Source organism: Marmota monax, unplaced genomic scaffold (genome assembly GCF_021218885.2).
Source record: "Marmota monax isolate L192 unplaced genomic scaffold, Marmota_monax_Labrador192_F-V1.1 WCK01_AAM20220418_F8-fsc00315, whole genome shotgun sequence".
Lineage (NCBI taxonomy): Eukaryota > Metazoa > Chordata > Mammalia > Rodentia > Sciuridae > Marmota > Marmota monax.
Genome location: NW_026692798.1, coordinates 573,078 through 587,311, shown reverse-complemented (window position 1 = coordinate 587,311; position 14,234 = coordinate 573,078). Strand labels below are relative to the sequence as shown.

The 14,234-nt window shown below is 39.1% G+C and overlaps 1 pseudogene; it reads left to right on the top strand.

Annotated features, from left to right (window-relative positions):
* The first annotated feature begins 8,769 nt into the window (after positions 1–8,769).
* On the top strand, positions 8,770–10,163 carry LOC124095081 (C-terminal-binding protein 2-like; annotated as a pseudogene).
* Positions 10,164–14,234: the final 4,071 nt, after the last annotated feature.

Genomic DNA, 14,234 nt, shown 5'->3' with positions numbered 1-14,234 from the left:
CTATCAGAAAATAAATTAAATACAGAATCTTTAAACATCAAAAAAGCTTGTAAAACTGCATTAAGCTCTACCTTTTGAGCTGATTGTTTGGGTACTAAAAATGTAAAAGTTTGATCAGGGGTAACTACTGCTGCTGTACCATTATTTGACCCATCAGTGAATATATTTGGAGCATTCATGATAGGTGTTTTTCTTGTCATTTTAGGAAAAACTACAGGATGCTTAGACCAAAAAGACAACAAAGGATTAGATGGTAAATGATTATCAAATGAAACATTAGATTTACACATGATTATTGCCCAAGTATTTAACTCATTAGCTAACTCATCAATTTGATCCATAGTATATGGAGTAATAATTTTATTGGGAGAAATTCCAAACACTCCCTTCGCTGCTTTTATTCCTTTGAGTATTAATTGTCCTACAGCCTCAGGATACCTAGTAAGAATAGTGTTAGGAGAATAAGATAAATGTATCCACAATAATGGACCTTCTTGCCAAAATACTCCTGTAGGAATATTTTTTGTTGGTAGTACAATAAATAATAAAGGCAAACTTATATCAATTCTATCCAAATGTATGTTTTCCATATATGTTTCAATAATTTTTAATGCCTTTCTTGCTTTAGGAGTTAACATGCGGGGTGAATTTGTATCTGATGGACCTTTTAGAATATCAAATAAAGGTCCCAACTCTCCTGTTGGTATACCTAGATAAGGCCTTATCCAATTTATGTCTCCCAATAACTTTTGAAAGTCGTTAAGTGATTTGAGTTGATCTACTCGTATTTGAATTTTTGGTGGATGGACCATGGTTGAGGATAGTAGAACTCCTAAATAATTAATTGGAAAATTTAATTGTACTTTATCTATTGCTATCTCTAGATTATAATTTTTTAATAAGTTTGTAAGTGTGGCATAACATTCCAGCAATATGTTTTTATCTTTATGTGCCAATAATACATCATCCATATAGTGAAATATTTGTAGTTCAGGATTTTGATTTCTAAGTGGCTGGATTGCTTTGTTAACATATATTTGACACATAGTTGGACTGTTAGCCATCCCTTGAGGGAGTACTTTCCATTCATATCTCTGATCAGGACCTTCATGATTTAATGCAGGGATAGTAAATGCAAAACGTGGACTATCCTTGGGATGAATTGGAATTGAAAAAAAACAATCTTTAATATCTATAGCTAAAACATGCCAAGTTTTTGGCAAAGCAGACAATTGAGGAATCCCTGATTGAGCAGGTCCCATAATAACCATCTCATTATTAATGGCTCTTAAATCTTGCAATAATCTCCATTTACCAGACTTCTTTTTGATGACAAAAATGGGAGTATTATGGGGAGATATGGAAGGTTGTATATGTCCTTCCGCTAATTGTTGTTTGACCAGATCATGGGCTACTTGTGTCTTTTCTTTTGTCAGGGGCCACTGAGGAACCCACACTGGTCTTTCTGATTTCCAAGTAATTTTGATTGTCTCAGTGGCCCTTTCTGAAAATCCAACCCATGTCTGTCTGTTCCTTGATCTATTTGTACTGGTGCTGCTATACCTTGCCCTTGTTTTCCTAATCTTTTTTCTTTCCTAAAGCCTTGTCTAGCTCTAGTAGTGGGCACATTAGGATTGATATTATTTGTTAACGTCAAACCTAATTGATCTAGGACATCTCGTCCCCATAAATTTATAGGAAGATGATCCAATACATATGGCTGTATAGTTCCTTCACATCCTTCAGGATCCTTCCAATCTAATATCATAGAACTTCTATGGGGATTAGTCGCCACTCCTAGGCCTCGAAGCGTCTGAGTGGCTTGTTGTAATGGCCAATGTTTTGGCCATTCTTGACGAGATATGATGCTAAGGTCAGCTCCTGTGTCCAGTAGCCCATTAAACTCATGACCTTGAATATTTAGTTTTAGCATTGGGCGAGAATCTAAATTTAAAGACAACATAGCCCAATCTACACCTGTGGAGCCTAATCCCCTGGAACCTCTTTCTACACTATGACTAGGAAATTTATTATGTAGGCTGGGTATTATTAACAACTGTGCTATTCTATCTCCAGGTGAAATTACTGATATACCTCTTGGAGAACTAGCTATAATTTTTATTTCACCTACATAATCGGGATCAATTACCCCAGGACTTATCATAAGTCCTTTTAATGTAGATGAACTACGTCCCAGTAATAAGCCTACTGTTCCTTGGGGAAGAGGTCCTTTTACTCCTGTGGGAATGATTTGAACTCCCATCTCTGGAGTTAATACTGCTCTGGCAGAGGCACAGATGTCCAACCCTGCGCTCCCTCGGGTTTGTCTGATGAGGGATTTAATGGACAATGTGTCCTGGGCACTACCCTGATGGTGTTGCTGGGATCCTCCACTGCCCCGTATATTTGTGGTTGTGGGCCCCGGAGCATTGGGCCCCCCTGTCCGTTTTTTGGCAATGGAGCCTGATGCCTTTCTCCACGATATCTTGGATAAATACCTGGTCTTTGTCCGTTTTTTGATAAGGGAGTACCTTCTATGGTGGTTTGAGAACGGCATTCATTAGCCCAATGTCTCCCTCTACGGCATCGTGGGCAAATACCTGGTATTCTATTCCTTTGATACCTACTTTTGTTAAACCCTCCTCCTATGGGGCAATTCCTTTTAAAATGTCCTGTTTGTTCACAATCATAGCATGTTTTTGGCCTGGCATCTAAAGCCTGTTGTACTGCAGCTGCCAAGACTTGCCCTTGTTCATTAATATCTCTACATAATTTAATATATGTGTTTAAATCTTCATGTCTCCATGGTCTAATAACCTCTCTGCAGCAACGATTTGCTTGGTCATAAGCCAGTTGTTTTATTAATGGCATTGCTTGTTCTGTATCCCCAAAAATTTTGGCAGCCGTTTGAATTAGCCTATCTACAAAGTCAGCGTAAGGTTCATTAGCTCTCTGTATTACCTTAGATAGCTGACCTTGTAAATCTCCATGTCCTTGTAAAGTCTTCCATGCCCTAACTGCGTCTGCAGCAATTTGTGCATATATAGCAGGATCATATTCAATTTGTTGCCGTTGACCCTCATAAGGTCCTTTTCCTAACAACATATCTAGATTTCTTTGAGGGTAGCCGGCTGCTGCATTTCGCCTAGCTGTCTCCGTGCAAAATTCCTCATTGGCAACCTTCCATAACAAATATTGTCCTCCATTTAGTACAGATTTACACATGCTAGCCCAATCTGCTGGCGTCATGTCCAAGTTAGTAATGGACTCAACCATGCTTACCGTGAAGGGAGCTTGGGGACCGTAGGTTGTTACAGCCTCCTTTAACTGCTTCACTGTTTTAAAATCTAAAGCACGGTGAATTCGCTGCCCTCCTGCCTGTTCAAGTACAGGGCATGCTAATCTTTGAGGTCCTGTCTCAGGATCCCATTTATCAACTACGGGGTTTGAGGGCCACTCAGCTGTCTCCATCGGTGGGGCTGTTGGTTGAATTACGCCCTCTTGTGATAAAATGGAGTTAGTAACAGCCTCCTGTTGTGGCCTTTTTCCTAACAACCCCTTTTCCTTTAAATTTTCTTCCTCTGTCTGACTAGCTCGAGAGACCTTCTCTTTTGCTTGATCTAAAATGTCTTTCTCCATGGTCTGAACCTCTAACAATTTACTTAACATCTTTTCGGTTTGTTTTTTACTAATTTCTAATCTACTATAAAGATAACGCAACCCAATAAGATAGCACAAAACAAAGCCGAAACTGAATGAAACAAAAACGGAATAAAAAATCGTTGTATCAATTTTCTCTTCCTCAGGGCCGACAAACTTCAAACCTTTAGTCAACCATTTTTTCCAGTTTGCCTGAGAAATTTCTAGGGATAGGCAGCTTGAAACAAAAACAAGATAAATCAAAACAATAACACATTGTTTTTTGAGTTGGTCACCCATTCTTTCGCTCTTCCTCAGGGGCGAGCAATTTCACTTACCTCCAAGCTTCAGAAGTTCCCCGTACAAGCCGCCAAATGCCGCAGTCTGGCTGGGCACAAATGCCGCAGTCTGGCTGGGCACACAATCACGAGCCACCACACAGCTTGTAGATTCAAACAGCAACTCTTTATTCCAGAACTCACACCAGCCGTCTACAATCACGTTCTGGGGAAATCCACGTTCTCTGCCCAAATCCACGTTCTCTGCCCAAATCCACCTCCACTGGGCTTCTATCTCCAAAATATATTGTCTGAATCCCGTGAGAACTCAAGGGGAACTCAGGCAGCAGGATACGCCCTATTCCCAGCAGGAATAATCTTAAACCTTAAACCTGGAACCTAAACTGGGAACGCCCTAAACAAGATTATCTTAAAACCGGGAACACCCTAATCTGCCTTGGTCCTTGAGCAAGGTTAAGTACATTCAATGTCACTGCAACATGGGGTACGCTGGCAAGGAAATTGTCATACTTACTTGGCTAATGGCTCCCAGCATAAGATAGTTGTAGTTTTGTGGATTGGTTTCTGTGTCCTCTATTCTGTACCATTGGTCCACCTGCCTGTTTTGGTACCAGTACCATGCTGTTTTTGTTACTATTGCTCTGTAGTATAGTTTGAAGTCTGGTATCGCTATACCGCCTGATTCACACTTCCTGCTTAGCGTTGTTTTTGCTATTCTCTCAGGTGTAATTTGATTTAAAACACTGAACTTTAGTGCATTTCTGAGTCTTTGGAGTAAGATATATAGCAATAACATGTCTCCACAATATATTCATTTTAAGGAAGAAACAACTAGTCTAATACAGTTTTATACAAGTTTAAGTGGAACTATAAAAAGAGGTACAAAGTTTTTGAGGATTTATGTTATTAAATAATATCAAAGAGTCGATGGGCTGAGAGTATGGTTCAGTGATGGAGCACTTACCTTAGCATGTGGGAGGCCCTGGGTCCAATTCCCAGTACTGAAAAAAAAAAAACAAAAAAACTGAAATCATGTCAGGGGCCAAACATGTCTTTTATTATGTGAATATGTCCCTCACTGTTTTGTTATAGATTTTTCTAAATGATTAATATTGCTTGATATCTGACTAAAAAATATAGAAGAAATAAATTTATTTTTTGGTATTGCCTCTATAGCAATCTGGTTCCCTGGGTTACTGCTGTTGATTTCAGGTTAGTTGAAGTAAAAATCCCATATAGTCAACTTTTCCTTGCTCCATACTGCTACTCAAACCATTGACACACAATATAAAAGACTCACCAATGTGTGCACTGGGTGCAAAGTTCTATCCACACAGACAATTCAAAACTTATCTAATAGAGAGAAAATGTCCTAGTGAGATCCAGAAATCCAGGCCTTTTGAGTAACATGCTAAGGAGCACATCTCCTCATTTCTGGAGTTGGCCCACACGGAGCTTCATACCTGACTGTCCTGGCTCATACATGGGCTTGTCTGACTGGACAAAAACAAGTGCTTTCTGTGCTCTTTACCAACACTGTGGGCTTTTTCTGAATTCATGGGTTGGTCCTTTTATTTGAATAGAGTGGAATGCTTCCTCTTCAAAACGTGACTTTACTTCAAGTACAAACCGAGAAGTGAAAAATTCTGCTCCATTTGTATACAATGAATCAAGGAACTTTCTATTGTCACATATAGCTAATTAGAACTAACAAGACATTTAAAAAATAAGGAAAAAAAAAAGGCGAGGTTCTTGGTAGCTGAGAACACAAAAGGTCACGAGAGCCTTCATCATGTCTCCCTCTAGAGGCCTTAGCATTTATTCTTCACCTGTCCTCCTTCTACATCACAGGAAGGTAGGTGGGGGTTCCATGAATTATTACCCAAGTAAAAGGTAGAGGATAGTAAGTCATAAAGAATTGTAATAAATAGAAACCAAATTTCTTGTGGCTCAGGAGTAGCAATGGAAACATGATCAACTTTGTAGATTAAATATCACCTTAATTAAAAAGTAAATCCAACCCTGAAAACCATGGAAGAGGAAAAAACATAATACACTAATGATGATAAGAATACGTCTTGAGGATGGGTTGCCCAAAGAAAAAACTAGAAGTTTACTCAGGGTGTCAATTACATGTGAAAGTTAAAGGCCTTATTTGTTCTGGTATTATTTCAGTTTGAACCTTCTTAATAGAAACTATTCTTATTTAGAAAGTAACGCATACTTTCTCTGAATCATAGGAATATGTGAGAATTAAATAGAACATTAGCATAAACTTAAGTATGCCCTCTCTCCCATTTTTGGGTAGAAAAATCTATATTTTGTTCTTTCATCAGGGTAAATATTCTCTCTAGGTTTTTCTTTGAAAACTACTGATGTCTTTCTAGAATAATTCTCTGATACTGAAAACTAATCTCCGTGCTTCTCCATTAGGAATATGTACGTATGGTTAAAGAAAATAAAACTGGGATAGGTAGTTTGTATTCCTAGTAAAGGAGATTTCAGGTGTGGACATGGGAGGAGACCAACACCATTTACTACCTGGAAAGGAAGGCATTCAGGTCAGTCGAGGACATATATCATTGTCCATGACTGTGGTTTCCCATCATAAGTATTACCATCCTTTGTTCTTCCCCTGAGAAGGTAGGTTGACAGCACAATATTATGACTAGTGACAAGAAAATTGTCCTATTTCTTTCTTGGTACTGGCAATAATTCAGCTTAGTGATATCCCACTCAAGGTAGGTTCTAATGACATGATAGTTTTATGTGCTTCCCTTACTAAACCTTTAGCACTCAAATTCCTGAGCTTCATTTTTTCTAAATTTAATTTTTTTAAAAAGTAAAATATGAAAGGAATAATTATTTTCTGCATTAAAACATTCCAAGAAGATTATTCTCAATTGCCATATTTAATTCTTGAAAAATAACCCAATGCCCTTTTTATTTTCAGATTCTCCTCATTCCTAGATTTATAACATTAAATGTTCAGTTCAGAGTTTTATCATTAACCCAATTCACAACAGAGAAATGGTGAGTTTTTCTTCAGTGGTTATTCTCCAACCCCTTCCTAGTATCTGAGAGGTTTTGTCCCCAAGTTGTCCATAATTCAGCACATTACTGCTATCTCTGAAGTTTGCTAAATATCACCAGATTATTTTCTTTTTTTGCCTGCTTTAAAGTCAAATATTCTTGTTTTTCTGATTATAGCAAAGAGAAAAGTAATGTGACAGCAAAATTCTTGATAATTTGTTTATTTTTGACACCAATAATAAGCTGTATTGGGACCTCATATTTTTCAAGGCACTTTGATCCTAACAACAGCACATATACATGATAGTGTCATTTCATGGACACAGAGACAGGCTCAATGAAGTCTGACCTGCCCAAAGTCTTACCTGCCTCAAGTTGCAGCTCTAGTCTTAACATATAATTCAATCATGAGTGTCAACAATTTAAATATTTGGTTTTAAAATTATTGTGTTTAGATGACTTCAACACAAAGAATAGCTCTTGAACACTGGAAGTTTAGGTCTCAGTAACAGACTATGAGAAGGTAGTCTTCCTAAATCAAATAACATCTAACTTTAGTCACAGTAACTAATAAGAGTTGGGAAAAGGACTATGTAGACTCATATAATATTAAATTTGGAAGGGACATTCAGGAACACGGATGGAGAAAGTAGAATGGTGGTTACCAGAGTCTGGGTGAGGAGATAGGGAATGGGGAAATGTTGGTCCACGCTTACAAAATTGAGGATGAATATGTTTGGGATATCTATTGCACAAAGAGTGACTAGAGTTAATTATAATATACCATATATTTCAAAATTGTTTAAAAGAGTAAATTTTAAATGTCTTACCACAAAAAATAATAACTAAGTGAGGTGATAACTATGTTTATTGCCTGTAGTTAATCATTCCACACTGTCCACGTGTATCAAAACATCAAAATTTACCCTACACATAATACAATGCTTATTTGTCAGTTAAAGAAAAAAGGGTATAGATAGAGATTTTACGGAGAAATGGCAATGGAATGGTGATGATTCAACAAAGAGGGGATGATATAGAAGGGCCGTGGGTAGTACTTACAGTTTTCTTGTCCCGTCCGGCAGGACACATCAACGTGGGCAGCAAACCTAGATGGGGAGGAATGAAGGGACAAGAGACACAGAAGGATGACAGCAAGACAGGAGTTCTGATCAAGCTGCAAACTTTTATTGTTCACACAGGGGTATTTATATGCTGGGGATGGGGAAGCTCTCTTATTGGCAGTTGCTGGATGTCTGCACAAGGTGAGATAACCGCAGGATGTTTCAGGAAGATAGGTTTCAGGAAGATAGGTGGCCGCAGGATATCTCAGGGAGATAGGTAGCTACAGGATGCCTCCCAGGCAGGATGTCTCCCAGGGGGCTGTCAGGCTAATCTTTGAAGGAGAATTTCCTTCTAGTCCCTGACATTTTCTATGGACAGAGTCAACTGTAGGCAGGAGTGCAAGAAGAATTAGGATAAGACATGGCAGAGCATGTCTACCTTTCCCCATGGTGTTGGGAGAAAGTGCAAGAGAACAGGGAATGCGGGGTCTTCCTCCTCACAGTCTATCTGGTCCCAGAAATCTCTCAAATCTAGAGGGATTTATTTAAGACAGTGTTCTGTGGAAACAGGAAGATCCACCCAAGGCCTCCAAACAGAGTGTAGAATTCAGCAAGAATTTCCTGTAAGGGTCATTGATCTCACTGGTGGCCTCATGATAATCCAAGATAAATCCTAACAGGCTCGGGAGTGGTACCAGAGTAGCTGCTGTTGGTGGTGGTAAAGGCTGCAGGGAATGGAAATCCATATTACAGGTAGAATTTACTTCATTTGGCTTGGAGCAGGCTTTCTCAACCTCAGCACTATTGGACTAGGTAAATCTTCCCTGTGGTGGTTTTGTCCTTTGATTGTAAGATGTTTAGCAGTATCTGCTTCTACCCACTAGAAACTGGTAGCATTCACCATATAGGCATGTTCACCTTCTCCTTCCCTGACAAAATAGCCATTTAAGTGGCTATTTTTATGGCTCTTTACATAAATAGTAAAGGAGGCTGGTTGTGGATAATGGGCAGACTAATAAACTGTTTCCTGTTACATGTTGCTGTGTCTGCAGCTCCTTCATTAGAGCAGTGCTTACTAAACTTTTCTGACATTATTGTGTACAAATAAGCTGAAGAGATTTTGTGCAGCTAAAGGTGATTGTTTCTGGGGCTGAACTGATCAAGATTTGGGACACATCTTAATTCCTCAGTATGTTAATGTACTGGCTGGAAGTGCATTAGCATTTTCCTTCAAGATCAAATGGGCTTTTCATTTTTGCAGAGATCCTATAAAAACATTCCTGAGGGGCACTGCAGGAAGGCACACGGTTACAGAGTGTGCAACAGACCCATGAGGTGGCCTCAAGAACAGCTTGAATCCCTGAGGAGACCCTGGGCCTCATCAGCTTCAGTCGCAGGGGTAGGCTGTTGCTGATCAAGCCCAAGGCCTTTGGATTCAGCATTATATTTTATGATCCTTTCTTGCAGGATGGGATAGAGTGGTCCCCGGGCAGGCAGAAGATCTACACCCTGCACGACTTGTTGTATCAGAGGGACTATGTCTCCTTGCATTGCAAACTCAAGGAACACACAGCCACCTTATCAATGACTTTACTATAAAGCAGATGAGGCAAGCAGCATTCCTTGTTAATGCAGCCCACCGTTGCCTGGCCTAGGCCCTCATGGAGGGCAAGATCTGAGAGGCAGTCCTGATTGCATGAGCTTTGTTCAGGGTCCTTTGAAAGATGCACAAAATCTCATCTGTACTTCCCACAAGGCCCGGTATAGTGAACAAGCATTACTAGAGATGAGAGGGATAGCTGCCACGGAGATCTGCAGAGCAATCACAGGTCGCATCCCAGAAAGCTTAAGAAATTGCATCAACAAGGAATTCTTTGTCACATCAGCTCTTTGGTCAGTAATAAACCAGCAAGCAATTCATCCTGAGCTCAATGGTGCCACATACAGGTATCTGCAGGGCATAGTAGGCATGGCTCTGGGAGGACTTCCTGCAGCCATGGAAGGGATCATCCCTGGAGGCATCCCTGTGACTCACAACCTCCCCATGGTGGCACACCCTTCCCAAGCTCCCTCTCCTAACCAGCCTACAAAACATGGGGACAATGCACAGCACCCCAGTGAGCAATAGCTGAAAGAAATCATTCAAATAAATGGACCAAGTACAGTGAAAATGGATGAATTAGGAGAAAAGGAATTTGACAGTCTTTTTAACTAATCCTGGACATATGTCTCGTTGATGTTGCAAGGTTAAAAGCTACAAGAGCTAGAAAACTGAAGATGTCATCTGCTTACAGAAACGCTGGAAGACTAGGGCGTGATTATTAATGGCCATCTTCTGTTATTGTGTGTTAAGCTTTTCATCTGTGCATCAAATCACAAAGAATAAATAGAGCTTTTTCCTTTATCCATTCCTTGGGCGCAGCAAGTCCTGAGCACCTTGCTCTAGAATGTTGCATCATCTTGATGTTCCAATCAAACATCAAAATAAAAAATATTATGAGGATCTCCCCAGCTACTTTCCTCAAAAAAAAAAAAAAATTCCCAAGGAAGAGAAATAGTAAGTGAAAGCTAATGAAAACAAAGATAGTGGTGGGGAAGGGATGCAGGGTGGGAGCCACAAGGATGGAAGAGAAAATAAAATTTCTATATCTCATTGCTTTGCCTACGAAAGCTCCAACCAATCATTAGAGAGGTCTCACCAACTCCTGAAATTGTTTTTTTTAATCTCCAAATTATGCTATTATAATAATCATATTTGTTCTTCTATTCACTCATCAAATATTTATTAGGCAAGACTAAGATTGATACACTGCACTATACTTTTGGAACATATCAATGAACAATGTGGTCAATGTTTTAAATTTTACAGGACAGTGCTGAAGACCATAGATACAGTTCATGTTGAATTAGAACAGAGCTTAAAAATAAAAAAATCTGTGGCAAGGAACTTAGAGCATATTGTGGGAAGACTTAAGCAATGAAGGAAAGTAGTCAGGTTTGGTAGTTTGAGTGAATGACTAAAAGCAGTGAGACTTCCATTGAAGGCTTGTGTAATTATTTAGATATGTTACATGTTTTCCTGGAAGAAGAAAAGTCAATGTTACATAGTGAATTATTGGATGTTTAGGATGGAAAGGGACAAAAGAAATTAAGAATAATTTCTAGATCTTTATTTTACTTGGTTGGGTATATTGTGATGATTTTTTGTTGTTGTTGATAGGAGGGACAGCAAGGAGGTTTTTGGGTGTGTGTCTGAAATCATGAGTATTGTTTGAACATGATATGCCTGTGGATGTTTCACTGAGTAGGACCTGACAGGCTAAAACTCAGGAAAGAGATCATTGCTGGAGATAACCAATCTGGTAATAATCTTTATATTGGGAGGATTTTATCTTATGGGATGGATAAAATTCCCCACATAGACTACATAGAACAAGAACAGGACTTAGAATAGGATTCTTTTTTAATATATTTTAAGTTGTAGATTGACAAATACCTTTATTTTATTGATTTATTTTTATGTGGTGCTGAGGATCGAACCCAGTGCCTCACACGTTTGAGGCAAGCGCTCTACCACCGAGCCACAATCCCAGCCCCTAGAATAGGATTCTTTTTTTTTTTTTTTTAAATTTTTTATTGTTGGCTGTTCAAAACATTACATAGTTCTTGATATATCATATTTCACACTTTGATTCAAGTGGGTTATGAGCTCCCATTTTTACCCCATATACAGATTGCAGAATCACATCAGTTACACATCCATTGATTTACATATTGCCATACTAGTGTCTGTTGTATTCTGCTGCCTTTCCTATCCTCTACTATCCCCCCTCCCCTCCCCTCCCCTCCCCTCCCCTCCCCTCCCCTCTTCTCTCTCTGCTCCCTCTACTGACATTCATTTGTCCCCCTTATATTATTTTTCCCCTTCCCCTCACTTCCTCTTGTATGTACTTTTGTATAACTCTGAGGGTCTCCTTCCATTTCCATGCATTTTCCCTTCTCTCTCCCTTTCCCTCCCACCTCTCATCCCTGTTTAATGTTAATCTTCTTCTCCTGCTCTTCGACCCTACTCTGTTCTTAGTTACTCTCCTTATATCAAAGAAGACATTTGGCATTTGTTTTTTAGGGATTGGCTAGCTTCACTTAGCATAATCTGCTCTAATGCCATCCATTTCCCTGTAAATTCTATGATTTTGTCATTTTTTAATGCAGAGTAATACTCCATTGTGTATAAATGCCACATTTTTTTTATCCATTCATCCATTGAAGGGCATCTAGGTTGGTTCCACAGTCTAGCTATTGTGAATTGTGCTGCTATGAACATAGATGTAGCAGTGTCCCTGTAGCATGCTCTTTTTAGGTCTTTAGGGAATAGACCGAGAAGGGGAATAGCTGGGTCAAATGGTGGTTCCATTCCCAGCTTTCCAAGAAATCTCCATACTGCTTTCCAAATTGGCTGCACCAATTTGCAGTCCCACCAGCAATGTACAAGTGTACCCTTTTCCCCACATCCTCGCCAGCACTTGTTGTTGTTTGACTTCATAATGGCTGCCAATCTAACTGGAGTGAGATGGTATCTTAGGGTGGTTTTGATTTGCATTTCTCTGACAGCTAGAGATGGTGAGCATTTTTTCATGTACTTGTTGATTGATTGTATGTCCTCCTCTGAGAAGTGTCTGTTCAGGTCCTTGGCCCATTTGTTGATTGGGTTGTTTGTTCTCTTATTGTCTAATTTTTTGAGTTCTTTGTATACTCTGGATATTAGGGCTCTATCTGAAGTGTGAGGAGTAAAGATTTGTTCCCAGGATGTAGGCTCTCTATTTACCTCTCTTATTGTTTCTTTTGCTGAGAAAAAACTTTTTAGTTTGAGTAAGTCCCATTTGTTGATTCTAGTTATTAACTTTTGTGCTATGGGTGTCCTATTGAGGAATTTGGAGCCCGACCCCACAGTATGTAGATCGTAGCCAACTTTTTCTTCTATCAGACGGCGTGTCTCTGATTTGATATCAAGCTCCTTGATCCATTTTGAATTTACTTTTGTGCATGGCGAGAGAAAGGGATTCAGTTTCATTTTGTTGCATATGGATTTCCAGTTTTCCCAGCACCATTTGTTGAAGATGCTATCCTTCCTCCATTGCATGCTTTTAGCCCCTTTATCAAATATAAGGTAGTTGTAGTTTTGTGGATTGGTTTCTGTGTCCTCTATTCTGTACCATTGGTCCACCCGCCTGTTTTGGTACCAGTACCATGCTGTTTTTGTTACTATTGCTCTGTAGTATAGTTTGAAGTCTGGTATCGCTATACCGCCTGATTCACCCTTCCTGCTTAGCATTGTTTTTGCTATTCTGGGTCTTTTGTTTTTCCATATGAATTTCATGATTGCTCTTTCTATTTCTACAAGAAATGCCGTTGGGATTTTGATTGGCATTGCATTAAACCTGTAGAGAACTTTTGGTAATATCGCCATTTTGATGATGTTAGTTCTGCCTATCCATGAACAGGGTATATTTTTCCATCTTCTAAGATCTTCTTCTATTTCTCTCTTTAGGGTTCTGTAGTTTTCATTGTATAAGTCTTTCACCTCTTTTGTTAGGTTGATTCCCAAGTATTTTATTTTTTTTGAAGATATTGTGAATGGAGTGGTTGTCCTCATTTCCATTTCAGAGGATTTGTCGCTGATATACAGGAATGCCTTTGATTTATGCGTGTTGATTTTATATCCTGCCACTTTGCTGAATTCATTTATTAGCTCTAATAGTTTCTTTGTAGACCCTTTTGGGTCTGCTAGGTATAGAATCATGTCATCTGCAAATAGTGATAATTTAAGTTCTTCTTTTCCTATTTTGATGCCTTTAATTTCTTTCGTCTGTCTAATTGCTCTGGCCAGTGTTTCGAGAACTATGTTGAACAGAAGTGGAGAGAGAGGGCATCCCTGTCTTGTTCCAGATTTTAGAGGGAATGCCTTCAATTTTTCTCCATTCAGAATGATGCTAGCCTGAGGCTTAGCATAGATTGCTTTTACAATATTGAGGTATGTTCCTGTTATCCCTAGTTTTTCTAGAGTTTTGAACATAAAGGGATGCTGTACTTTGTCAAATGCTTTTTCCGCATCTATCGAGATGATCATATGATTCTTATTTTTAAGTCTATTGATGTGATGAATAACATTTATTGATTTCCGTATATTGAACCAGCCTTG